We start from the raw sequence: 12,026 nt of genomic DNA on the forward strand, positions 1-12,026 counted from the left end.
TGGAAGAGGACACTTGATCCCACACGTCTGCTGTGTGTTATGTCCTCATTAAGAAGAAAAGCAATTAAACAGGTGGCCTTGCATTTGCAGTCCCCTCCCTCCCTCCTTAGGCAGCCTGAAGGTGATTGTAGAGCACCATTTTCTGTACAGGCATCTTCCCTGTGTTAGAGAAGTCCCCTCCATTCACCAAACATCGTCAAAGATGTATCCACATTTAACAATAATCAAGAATGCACCAGACACTTTCCCTGATCTTTTGTGTTGAGTTGCTGAGTTCTGGGAGTGCTCTCAACAAGATATGAAGACCAGTGACATGGTCTGGAGACAAGGGCAGACTGAAGAACTGAAGACATGCCTATATCTTGTTCTTTTATATTTTTCTTATATAAAAAGTCTATGTAACTTCACCAGGAGATAGCACCCAAGAAAACACTTCTACGGAGGGGAGGTGGGGAGAGAGGGACAGAGAGAGAGAGAGAGAGAGAGAGAGAGAGAGAGAGAGAGAGAGAGAGAGAGAGAGAGAGAGAGAGAGAGAGGAGATGCACTGTTCATCACAGGTGGGAAGGGCTCATTACTATCTGCTCTCTTTGGAACAGCGAGAAGCATGCAGGATGTGGTCCATAAATATTTGGCAAGTGAGAAGTACATTTCCACAGGAAGAAGAGAAATACTTAATTAAAATGCCTCTCCTGCCCCACATAAAAGAAAAATGTCACATCATTTTAATTTGTCTTGATTTTTATGAACAGATTGAATGCATTATTCAGAGCATTTAAAGCAGCACCTATAAGCATTCTTTCAATTTTGAAACGATTTAAAAGTTGGATAAAAGTCTAATATAAAGGATAGTTTACTTTCGATCCCAAGAAGCTTAGCTGCTGACAGGATAGCCATCCCCTTAAAGCTCCTGCTAACTTAGTACACGATCCCACACACGAGAACATTCTTCTACATAAGCGCAGTGTGGCATTGAACTCGGCCATTGACACCAATGCTGATTCTCTCCTTCCTGCATCGAATTCTGCTATCGCCAGACTTTTCAGTGATGTCATTTAGAACATGGGAATCCTTGCAGGACCCATGTCCCTTCCATCTTCTTCATTGTGGAACACTTGCCCATGCCCCCTTCCCCCTTCACTATGCAACAGCACCTCCATCTTGGCTTAACTTCCACGGCATTCATTTAACAACTCAGAAAGGTACAGAGGACACCTGTTCCAGAGTGTCTGCCATTCAGACTTCCCTGATGCCTCCTTGCCGTTGTAATCAGGCTTTACTCTGGAGGCCAGAAGGTCACAGGTTGAGGTTCTGTGTACTTCTGGTTGGTGTCCATAGAGGACATTTGTTCTGCTGCTCTTAGAATGCCCTCCAGTCATTTCCAGGCTCTCCTTATGATTTTTTTTTTAAATAATTACGTAGCTATTGCATGCATGAACTCATAGCAACTATGGTCATGAGTATAGGATCTGCACAGGATCAACCATTTAAAACCCAGAATGGCATTGGAAGTGACTCCCAAAGTCCCAACTGTATCTGAGGAGGAGCTGCAGGCAGTTGGAGGCTGGTACCAGAACGAGATTCCCATTTCTGTGGGGGTTAGACACTGGCAGGTTCACTCCGTCGTGGTAGATAACTCCACTTAGAAACAGTACTAATTGAACTCATTTGGTAATAAACAATTTAAAGGAGTCTTGAAGCTAGAAGGGAAATATAATGGAGAGGGGATCTAGGGGTACATAGAGGGAGTAATGGGATGGTTAAGTCAAGGTGCATACATCTAGTGAATTTTCAAAAACTAGTACAAAGGGGGACATATTTGTGCAACTTGAAAATGCACGAACATCCAATTCATCATTAAACTTTTACTACCTAGCTCAATATCCACACATTCTGAGACTGAATACCGCACACGGCTGTCAAATGAGTGTCTAACTCCATTATATTTTCTCTTTACATTTGTTATCTTTATATTCTACTGTAGGAAACCATTTCTGCTCTTCCCACTTACTTGGATCGGCACAAGCTCAGAGATTCGTATTTTATTCACTGACTGTCATTGGCTGTCATGTCCAGTTGGAGTCCTGAGGTTGATACAGATTCCATCTATTTTCAGAGTACCTGTTGCCCTGGCTTCAGATGCTTCAATGTCACCTAATTCTGTCCTGTCCTAGACTTCTTACTTCCAGCTGGAAACCACAGGGTGAACACAGGTGTGTTCATTGTCTTTGGGTTATTAGCAGCCACTGACCCTTCTCAGAGGTACTGAGGGGTAGAGGTGGGTAGAAAGGTCTTATTGTATCATATGTCTTTATCTTTATGAATCTGCATCTACATATCTGAGTCCATCAACTCTCCTTATTATTTAATATGTTTAACTTTTTTTTTTTTTTTTGCTTTAACAGTGAAAACTCAGCTGCTGACTTGCTTAATTCATTCTCTTGCCGAATTCACACTCAACACAAGGACTTTTCCACCTCCATCTTCCTCACTTGGAAGTCTGTCCTTCAGTAAGGTTGATCTCAGAGATTTCTTTCCAACTCTTCACTGTTCTGGTATTCTCATCCACGTGATATTTTATGAGTCACATTCAGAACAGCATCCAACTTAAGGCAAGAGACAGTGGGTGGAGTGAGATGAACTGAGCCCTGCTTACTCGCAACCTTCTCCCTGAAAAGCACCAGTTTACTCCTAAATTTTCAATCACTTTCTAGTGGACACAAAATCCCATATAGTCATATAAACCGTGGTGGAGACAGAGGCCAATGCATGCGGCAGCATAAATAGCTTTAAGCTCAGCTTAACTCTACTGGTAATTTTCCATGCATAATCTTTTGAGGGAAGATTTAGAAAAGATACGGGGTCAAGTTGAATAACACCCATTTGTGAGTGCTATTCATCTATGTCAAGAACTTTTATCAGAATTATCAAAGCACAAATTTCTTTTAATAAGTTTTCTTTCTTCCAGTTGAATGTCTCTTTGTCTGGTTTCGCTTGGATGCAAGTCTTTCAAGTGAACCCTTGCTGAGAAGTTTGAATTAGAGGAGACCCATGAGAGGCCATGCTCCCCATGAAGCCAGAGTCGGGGGCAGGGGAGGCTTGGCTCTGTTTTCCTTCTGGCACACCCCATGTTGAAGTGCTGCAGAATACAGTTTGAAAGCTCAGGTCTACACAGATGTCATGTCTCTTTTGTTTTTAACAGAGCTGACAGATGATCTCCTCTGTGCCTACAACTACACTGCATACTAGAGAGAAACAGGAGATGGGAAAGATTGACCAGGGTCTCACTGAGTGTGAGGAATTCTGGGAAATAGAGGCACTAGGAACTGCACAGGTCAACATACTCCCTGTAGCAGGGAATAGCATTCTGGAACAAAACGTGTTTTAGAGAACCCTCCTTCTAGCAGTGCTACTGACCATGAACCCCAAGAAGTGCAGATCCAGATGTGAAAATGGTAGACTATATTGTTGTTCGTCCTAAGGTGCTGCAAACCCCTCAGCTCCATAGGTCCTTTCTCTAACTCCTTCATTGGGGACCCGGTACTCAGTTCAATGGATGGCTGTGAGCCTCTACATCTGTATTAGTCAGGTACTGTCAGAGCCTCTCAGGAGATAGCTGTATTTAGGCTGGCTTGTCCTTCCTTCAGTCTCTGCTCCATAGTTAGTCTCTGCAACTCCTTCCGTGGGTATTTGGTTCCCCCTTTTAAGAAGGAATGAAATGCCCACACTTTGGTCTTCTTGAGTTTCTTGTGGTTTGTGGGTTGTTTTTCCTGTATTTCCAAACTTCTGTGCTAATAACCACCTCCCAGGGTCTCAACCACCAACCAAGGACTGGATGTGGTGGATCTGATTGTTCTAGCAGCACGTGTATAGTAGAGGATTGCAAATTCGATCATCAATAGGAGGAGAGGACCTCGGCCCTGTGAGGGTTCTGTGCCCCAGTGTGGGGGAATGCCGGGGCCAAGAAGTGGGAGAGGGTGGGGTGGCAGGCATGGGGAGGGGGGAGGCAACAGGGGTTTGTTCTTGTTGTTTTTGTTTGTTTGTTTGTTTTGTGGAGGGAAAACTGGGAAAGGAGAAATTTACATGTAAATAAAGAAAATATCCAATAATACATACATACATATACATATACATGTACATATACATACATACATATATGTGTATATATATGTATATATATATATATATATATATATACATGTATATGTATATATATATATACATATATAAAATGGTAGACCAAAGAATTATAATAATCTCACACAAGAGAAAACCAGACAGGAGTGAGCTTGGACAGCAAAGAAGGACACACAATCAAGAGCCTAAGAGAGGTACTGGAGAGATGGTGCCGAGGTTAAGAACCCTGGTTGCTTTGCCAGAGGACCTGGGTTTGATTCCCAGCACCCACATGGTGGTTCACAACTGTCTGTAACTGCAGTTCCAGGGAAATCTGATACCCTCTTCTGGCCTTATGAGCACCCCACCCATGTAGTTGCATGGAGATATATACAGTTGAAATATCTATTCAGATAAAATAATTTAAAAAATTAAAGAACCCAAAATGGCTAGAAAGCACTGATAAATAGTGGCAGAAAATCTTACAGAATGGAAGAGATTAGCCAGAACTTATCTGTGGCTTCGGATCTTATCTTTAAAGACAGTCATTGAGAAGTTTTGTCTGGAATAGAGGCTTAACCAATGCGTGTCTAGTTTGGGCTGCTCAGCATCTTCCCCCCATCCTGTATTTGGAAGATTCCTTTAATTGGATACAACTTGGCAACCAGTGCCCATCCTACACCTCCAAGGTAAAGAGGACCCGTGCCTATCTAGGTTCCAAACACATTGAAAACCAGATGAAAAAACTGCGATCAAATGTCCCCTTGATTCCCACAGAGGCTGGACTGGAGGATATAGCTGGAGGCCACATCCTAGACACATCAAGGCAGCGTTCCTGTTTCTCCCATGCCCAGCTGGGCAGAGTAGCCTCTAAAGGGCCCAGACAAATAGCTCCTCCCTCATCAAATCTTGCACTTGCCCCTACAACAAAGGGTCCAAGTGATTCTACCTGAATCACCTGGCTGTTGCTGGACCTACTGTGCAAAGGGTCCAAATGATTCTACCTGAATCACCTGGCTGTTGCTGGACCTACTGTGCAAAGGGTCCAAATGATTCTACCTGAATCACCTGGCTGTTGCTGGACCTACTGTGCAAAGGGAGTTGGAGAAGGGAGTTGCTGACACCAGTATCTCAGGGAGGAGCATCCGAATGGCAGACTTCCTATGGATTCCCAAATGTTCCAGTCTAGGATGCTGTATCCTTGCGTCCTCTACCCAGAATGCTTCTACGTCACTGTGCTTCTTGATGCTTTCAGCCAAAGTCAGAATGGTCGTCAGAGAGGTTTTGCCCTGGCCCCTGTCTACTGGCTACGTCTACCTGCTCCAGGATCCCACCTCAGCATCCTCATCTCTTTAACTTCCTGGAATAGCTGCCTAAAATTATCTTTATCAATAGCATGTTAGTCCCTTGGTGGAACTCCGTGCGCTGGCTAGTCTTGTGGACTTGATACAAACTAGAATCACCCTCAATTGAGGAATTGCCTTGATTAGATTGGCTTTTGATATGGGAGGGCCCAGCCCACTATGGGCAGTGCCACTCCTGGCAGATGGTGCCGGACTGTATAAGAAAACAAACGGAACAAACTCTGAGCAGCAGGGCAATAAGCAGCATTCCTCCATCATCTCTGCTTTGGTTCCTGCCTCCAGATTCAGGGCTTGCATCCCTTCAAGGCAGATCTATAACCTGTAAGCAAAGGGAACCCTTGCCTCCAGGCAGATCTATAACCTGTTGCCTCCCAAGTTGCTTTTGGTCATGGTGTTTACCATGGCAACAGGAAATAACCAGGACAGCGTGCTTTCCTGCTTTTCGGAGAAGCCACTTTTCAGAGTTTCCCAGGCACAGAGGAAGTGGGAATCTCTGTTTGGTTTGTCCAGTTGCAGAGGCTGAGGTGAGATGTCCTGTGTGCATTGGGCAAAGAACTGTGGAGACAAGAACAGCTGAAAATTAGCTGGGTGAGAAGCTAAAAGCAAACATCGCTCTGTTTCTAGAGTGATCTGTCTTTCCTGTTTGATACTGATGTGAGATACCCGGAACCTTTAGTACTAAAGCCAGGACAGAGCCAACAATACTGGAACTATGGGTTATCCCTCGTCACCCTGTTCTCATGAGCATCTCTGGGGAAAGAACTTGATTGGACAGTCCCCTCACTTTGAAGAAAACAAACCCAACAGGCACAGGCCAGTCAGTGACATGCACAGTTAGGCCAGAGCTGGGGCACTTTTCCAGAAGTGGAGTCTGTGCATTGTGGATAGGAATTGCACACAGATGTGAAATGGCTAGAGTCCCCAGAATGGGGAATTTTGTGAAGCAGAGAAAAGGGAGTCTGCATCCACTATCACAGCATGCTGTCTTTGTGCTGAACAAAGGCATGGCATTACATAGTCTCATCCCACATCCATCCAAGCCACCCAAGTTACTGTCCTTCACATTTTGGAATTGTTGTGGAGCTGAGATGACGGGCATTTTATGAAGCTCTTTTGTCGTGTGTCTTGGTAATAGTTTACCTTTTACAACTAGAACATTCTGTGCCTTGAATTCCCTCTCATCTGTGCATACACAAAGTTTATGACTTGCTGACTCAGCACCACTCAGTGTTGTTAATGCTCACTGGGGGTGAGTCGGGGACTTTGAGAGGATGTACTAACTTCTTAATGAACCCAGAATGCTTGTGGGGAATTCTGGTTCTGTTCCAACCTGACAAGCAGAATCCTAGTGGGGCCATAGAGGCCAACTTTTCACAACTCTGAAACAGCCAGTGTCAAAACAGCCAAAAGCAGGTCATTGACTGGTCTTTCCATTCAGTTCCAAATGAATTATTTTGGACTTTATACCTGCTACTTCTATTTAAATAACCAAGTGATTTTAAGTACAAAATAAGGATGTCTGCTGGTGCCTTTGTCAGGGTTTTCCTGCTGTGAGCAGACACCATGACCAAGGCAACTCCTCTAAGGACAACATTTAATTGGGGCTGGCTTACAGGTTCAGAGGCTCAGTCCATTGTCATCAAGGTGGGAGCACGGCGGCATCCAGGCAGGCATGGTGCAGGAGGAGCTGAGAGTTCTACATCTTCATCTGAAGGGTGCTAACAGAATTCTGACTTCCAGGCAGCTAGGATGAGGGTCTTAAAGCCCACGCCCACAGTGACACATCTACTCCAACAAGGCCACACCTCCTATGCCACTCCCTGGGCCAAGCACATACAAAGCATCACAGTAGGTATGTGTGCAATTTATATGACTACTATATTTGTGAGTGCATGCGTGTATATGAATGGGGTTCTTTCCTTTCTCTAGACATCATCCATAGCTCAGGAGAACACATATGAAATAATGGTATTATAAAAGCACTTAGTAGGGGGTGATGGAGCCTCCACACTCACCATGAGCAGTGTGTGAGACATCCGGGAAGCAAGTACTTGATGTAGAACAAAAGATTGGTCCTACCATGCAACTGATAGAATGTGCCCTAAGTTTCTCTACAGGCATAATATTAAAAGGTAAATTTCATAGTTTACCTTGCTCAAAGAATGAAGTAATTCTTTCTGAGAGGCGCCAGCCCTCCTGAATTGAAGGAAAGGCAAATGTCTCATGAGAGTCCTTCTCTGATCTATATGCCATATATATTGTCCATCTGTATTATTAGACTGCAATATGTGTATTCCCGGGAAGCCTTGCAGAATTACTTGGTAAAAATAATGGGGCCTATGGGCAAAATAAAGTTAGGCAAACCACTCAAACTATGTAATCAAGATGACAATAATAACAGTAACTCTAAAATCTCAATGCCAGCACACATAAAGGTGTTACCTATTTATAAAGAAATATGACAGTAAATACGGGAGTTTATATCGCTTATAAAAGATGAAGAGAGCCTGTGTGGTGGTTTAAAAGAGAAGAGCGCTTCACAGGTTCATATGTTGGCACACTTAGTAAGCAGTAGGTGGCGCTTTTTGAGGAGGTTTAGGGGGCGTGGCCCTGTAGGAGAAAGTTCATCATTGGCAACAGGCTTTGAGAGCTCAGAGCCTTGCACAACTCTCAGTTTGCTCTTTCTGTTTCGTGTTGGCATGAGTCTGTGGTCTCTCTGTTCCCCCGCTCCATGCTTGCTGCCATGCTGCCTCACTGTGGATGGACTCTTCTGTGTCTAAGGTGACGCCATCTTGCGCCGACTCCATTTTGTTTGCTTAGACCCTTCACATCCCTCTGTCCATACAATGGCTCTGAGTGATTGCGATCACAATAGCTGTGTCTGACCTTGCAACACTTTTGCGACCCTGACCATGGTCCAGATGAACAAACCAAAATAATTAATATTTGTACAAATGAAACTAAATAACTGATAAAGGTATAAATCAAACTTAGTTATCATGGGACTCTGACCCTCGTCTAAGATCGATGTCATTGTGGTCAGTGTGGTCTTGTGCCTTTAAGATCCCTGTGGTCTTGTGCCTTTAAGATCCCTGTGATCTTGTGTCTTTAAGATCCCTGTGGTCTTGTGCCTTTAAGATCCCTGTGGTCTTGTGCCTTTAAGATCCCTGTGGTCTTGTGTCTTTAAGATCCCTGTAGTCTTGTGCCTTTAAGATCCCTGTAGTCTTGTGCCTTTAAGATCCCTGTGGTCTTGTGTCTTTAAGATCCCTGTACCCCTGTGATTTAGTACCAAGAGGCTTTCTGGGGCTCTAGACAAAAATGAATGGCGCTAATCTGGCCTCGTATGCATTGTGGTCTATAATCTTCTCATGTGGATTACTTCAGAACCAGAACCCACACCCGTGTTGTGACTATAAAGTCCATGACACACCTCTATTCGTGGACCTCTTGTGTTTTGACGCAGTGTATGTCTCAGGTGTGGGAAGTGCAGAACAGAATGTGCCCTTAGTATGACAAATGAGTGGGTTATTTAGGGCACAAACCATTTTGTCCACAGACATCAGGTGAAGATTTTCTTCATTTGCACACATATACCTCAGCTCAAATCACCTTGCTTTTTTTGTCTGATTGTGTGGTACTCAGCTCTCTATTTACAAAGCCAGATCATTGATTTCCTGTCCAACGGGAGGCTCCTGTGTTTGGCAATTAGCAAACAGAAGATGCATTTTACAATAAGAAGTCCTGCATATCCTGGTTTTGGAAATGCTACTGGCCGATTTCTCTGTCCAGGTCTCAGTATGAGTCAGTGAATGAGGTTAAGGATGGATTGCTAGTTTCTTTACTGCTACACAGTGTCTGGAAAGGCTCTCTGAGTAATTCCTGCTACTATTCAATCCTCAAGATATTAGTAAGATAACTATCATGAAACAAAACAGTTCAACTTGAATAAGTCTATCTGCGAGGTCTTTGATGATAGTTTAATAGGTAATAGATCTTAGCAAGTTTTCCTAACAAGTCAGGATTGATCCTCAGGAAGAAAAGAAATCAAAGTGCCTGTATCACATAGACTGCTCTGCCCCCGTAACAGCTCATGAGGAGGGATGATCATGGACAGCTAGTCTAAATGTAAATGGCAGCTTCAATTTGGAAATAAATGGCTGACGTGCTGGAGGACTGTGGAAAAATATGGCTACTTTTGTGCTTAGCCTTTCAATCTACTGTTACAAAGCCACGTGTAGAGTGTACAGCCTCATTTACTTCTGAACTTATGAGTGATGCATGGTGCACACACTGTGTACCTCTTCTCTTGCAGGCAGCTGAGAAGCAGAATACACATAGATACAAGCAAATAGATCTCAGAAAAAGTAGAAAGGACATATCCTTGTGAAATGTTGACAGATGACTTTGAAGGCTAAAAGTCTGCCTGTTGGAACCAAATTAGTTCTGTGAGAATATGCCGTGTATGTTAAATTTATGGAGCTGTGTAGGTTTTTATGTTTCAGCAAGATTTTGACTTCTCCTCTCCTTTCTCCCTTGAACTGATTTCTTCTGAGAATCTATTTCGAAGACCATAGAGAATCAGGACTCTGAAAATCCTGGGCTGACTCTATCAAGATAGACAGCTGAGTAATTCAGGGAGTTCGCCATTGTTCCCAACCCCCAGGATGGGCAGCTGAAAGTCTGGATTTGGAACTGAGCAAAGCTCTCTTTTAATATGTATGTGTAGATCATATGTGTCAATGCCAGAGTGGGAAGGAGGTCTGAGTTTTGCCCAGGTAGAAGAATGAGGAAGGGACACAATTCTAATTAAATGATGGGTCACGGAGTTGATTACTGAATTCTTGCTTTGACTTCATTTCCATTCTGTCCTGTGATGAGCACTCACTGCTCCCATGGTCTGTAGAGTGCAATGACTCTCCTAGGATCCCTTCAGGGTGTTCTGAGGACTGAGGGGACAGTATAAATGTCTCTTGTAAAGAACCTGCCTTCGGGGCTGGGAGATGGCTCAGCAGGTAGGAGAGTTTGCTATATAGGCGTGAGGAACTCAGGATGAGTTCCCAGAACCCAAGTAAAAATTCAGTAGTGAGTGCACAAGCTGCAACCACAGTGCTAGAGGTATGGAGGAGCAGAAAAACAGGAGGGTCATAACCACTCGCTGGTGACAAGCCTAGCTCCAGGTTCAGTGAGGGACTCTGTCTAACTGGGACATAGTAGGAAGCCATGGGGTGGGGCAGTTGGCAACATCCCCAGCCAGGGAGACAGATCTGGAACATTTGTGTGTGTGTGTGTGTGTGTGTGTGTGTGTGTGTATACAACTAGGGTAAGTCTTACACCACCTGTAACCATCCTGTATATTATGAGAAGCACACTTTCTGCCCCCAGAAGAAATGGCACAGCCCCTTGGAGAATGTTTACTCTTTTCATATTTGCAGCTTAAGTAGAATCTTGAGTTAGCAATGCTTCACAGTTGATATTAATTCAATCAATTTTATGAAAATAAACTGTGCTATTGGTGATGATTTCAAAAACTCCAGGATTCTAGAAAAACAATCAAGTGCTACTTTTTGTGTTAAATTAAATTTCTCTCCCCCACTGATACTGAGAGTCTTGTCCACAGACTGTTTAAGACTTACCTGCTATTTAATAGACAAAACATGACACATAAAAAGCCTTTCATCACAAGACAGATAGAAATTTAGAACTATAAACCTCATCTAATTTTAATTAATTAAAAGAAGCCGAAACATGATATCATATATTTTAATCTTTCATAATGAGTTAGTCTTTGCTTGTGATTGGATGGGCTGGTCAGGATTTTATTTTGAATGAATGTATGTTCTAGAAGATTACTGATTGTTTCAAAGAAAGAAATTAGTAATTGAACACACAATTTGATAAGTTTTCATCCAAATTGAAGTCATTCTTCTTCCACAGCTGATCCCAACTCCCATGGTTGCCTGTGCCCTGGACTATTCTCTGCCCTATCCTACCTGCCCTTGGGGCTTGGAGGTGAGGTGGCTTGGAGTCAATGACACAGACTCCAGGAGCAGGTAAGAAAAGCCACAGTGAGCTCATCTGAATGCTGCTGTTCCTCTACTATCCTCCACCCACAGCCCCTTCTCTCCAAGAAAGCATCTTTCCTAAATTGTAGTTCCCAATTGGCTGGCATCGTCTACACGAGCAATCCTTGGTCTTTCAGGCAGTCCTCAGTTAGGTCCTGCAGGAGATGCGTTTGTGCCGCGAGGCCCCTGGCATTTATATAGAGGTGGCCACCACTGTCCCTTGTCCCTTCCATACTATGTTCCATAGTATGTTTTATTTTTATTTTCAGTACCTCCCATGATGATTATTTGTATCCTTTGAGATCATTTCTTTCTCTGAATCCTTTCTCCTATCTTTGTTTATCAAATAAACTCAATGAATTCCTACAAGAGTGAACCAAAAGCCCACCGTCTTCATGTGTAGCTGTCTGCAGTTCATCCTGCCGTTCTTCCCTAACCGAAGCCATGGCTGCCATTCTTCCCTAACCGAAGCCATGGCTGCCGTTCT

General features: G+C 43.6%; 1 long non-coding RNA gene across 1 annotated transcript in view; it reads left to right on the top strand.

Moving 5' to 3' along the window:
* Positions 1 to 11,474: 11,474 nt before the first annotated feature.
* Positions 11,475 to 12,026, top strand: part of LOC116092558 — a 7,140-nt gene continuing 6,588 nt past the window's right edge. Inside the window, exon 1 of the long non-coding RNA XR_004119326.1 lies at positions 11,475 to 11,527. This is a non-coding gene — a long non-coding RNA (uncharacterized LOC116092558). The remainder of the gene's footprint in view (positions 11,528 to 12,026) is intronic.

Source organism: Mastomys coucha, unplaced genomic scaffold (assembly GCF_008632895.1).
Source record: "Mastomys coucha isolate ucsf_1 unplaced genomic scaffold, UCSF_Mcou_1 pScaffold15, whole genome shotgun sequence".
Taxonomy (NCBI): domain Eukaryota; kingdom Metazoa; phylum Chordata; class Mammalia; order Rodentia; family Muridae; genus Mastomys; species Mastomys coucha.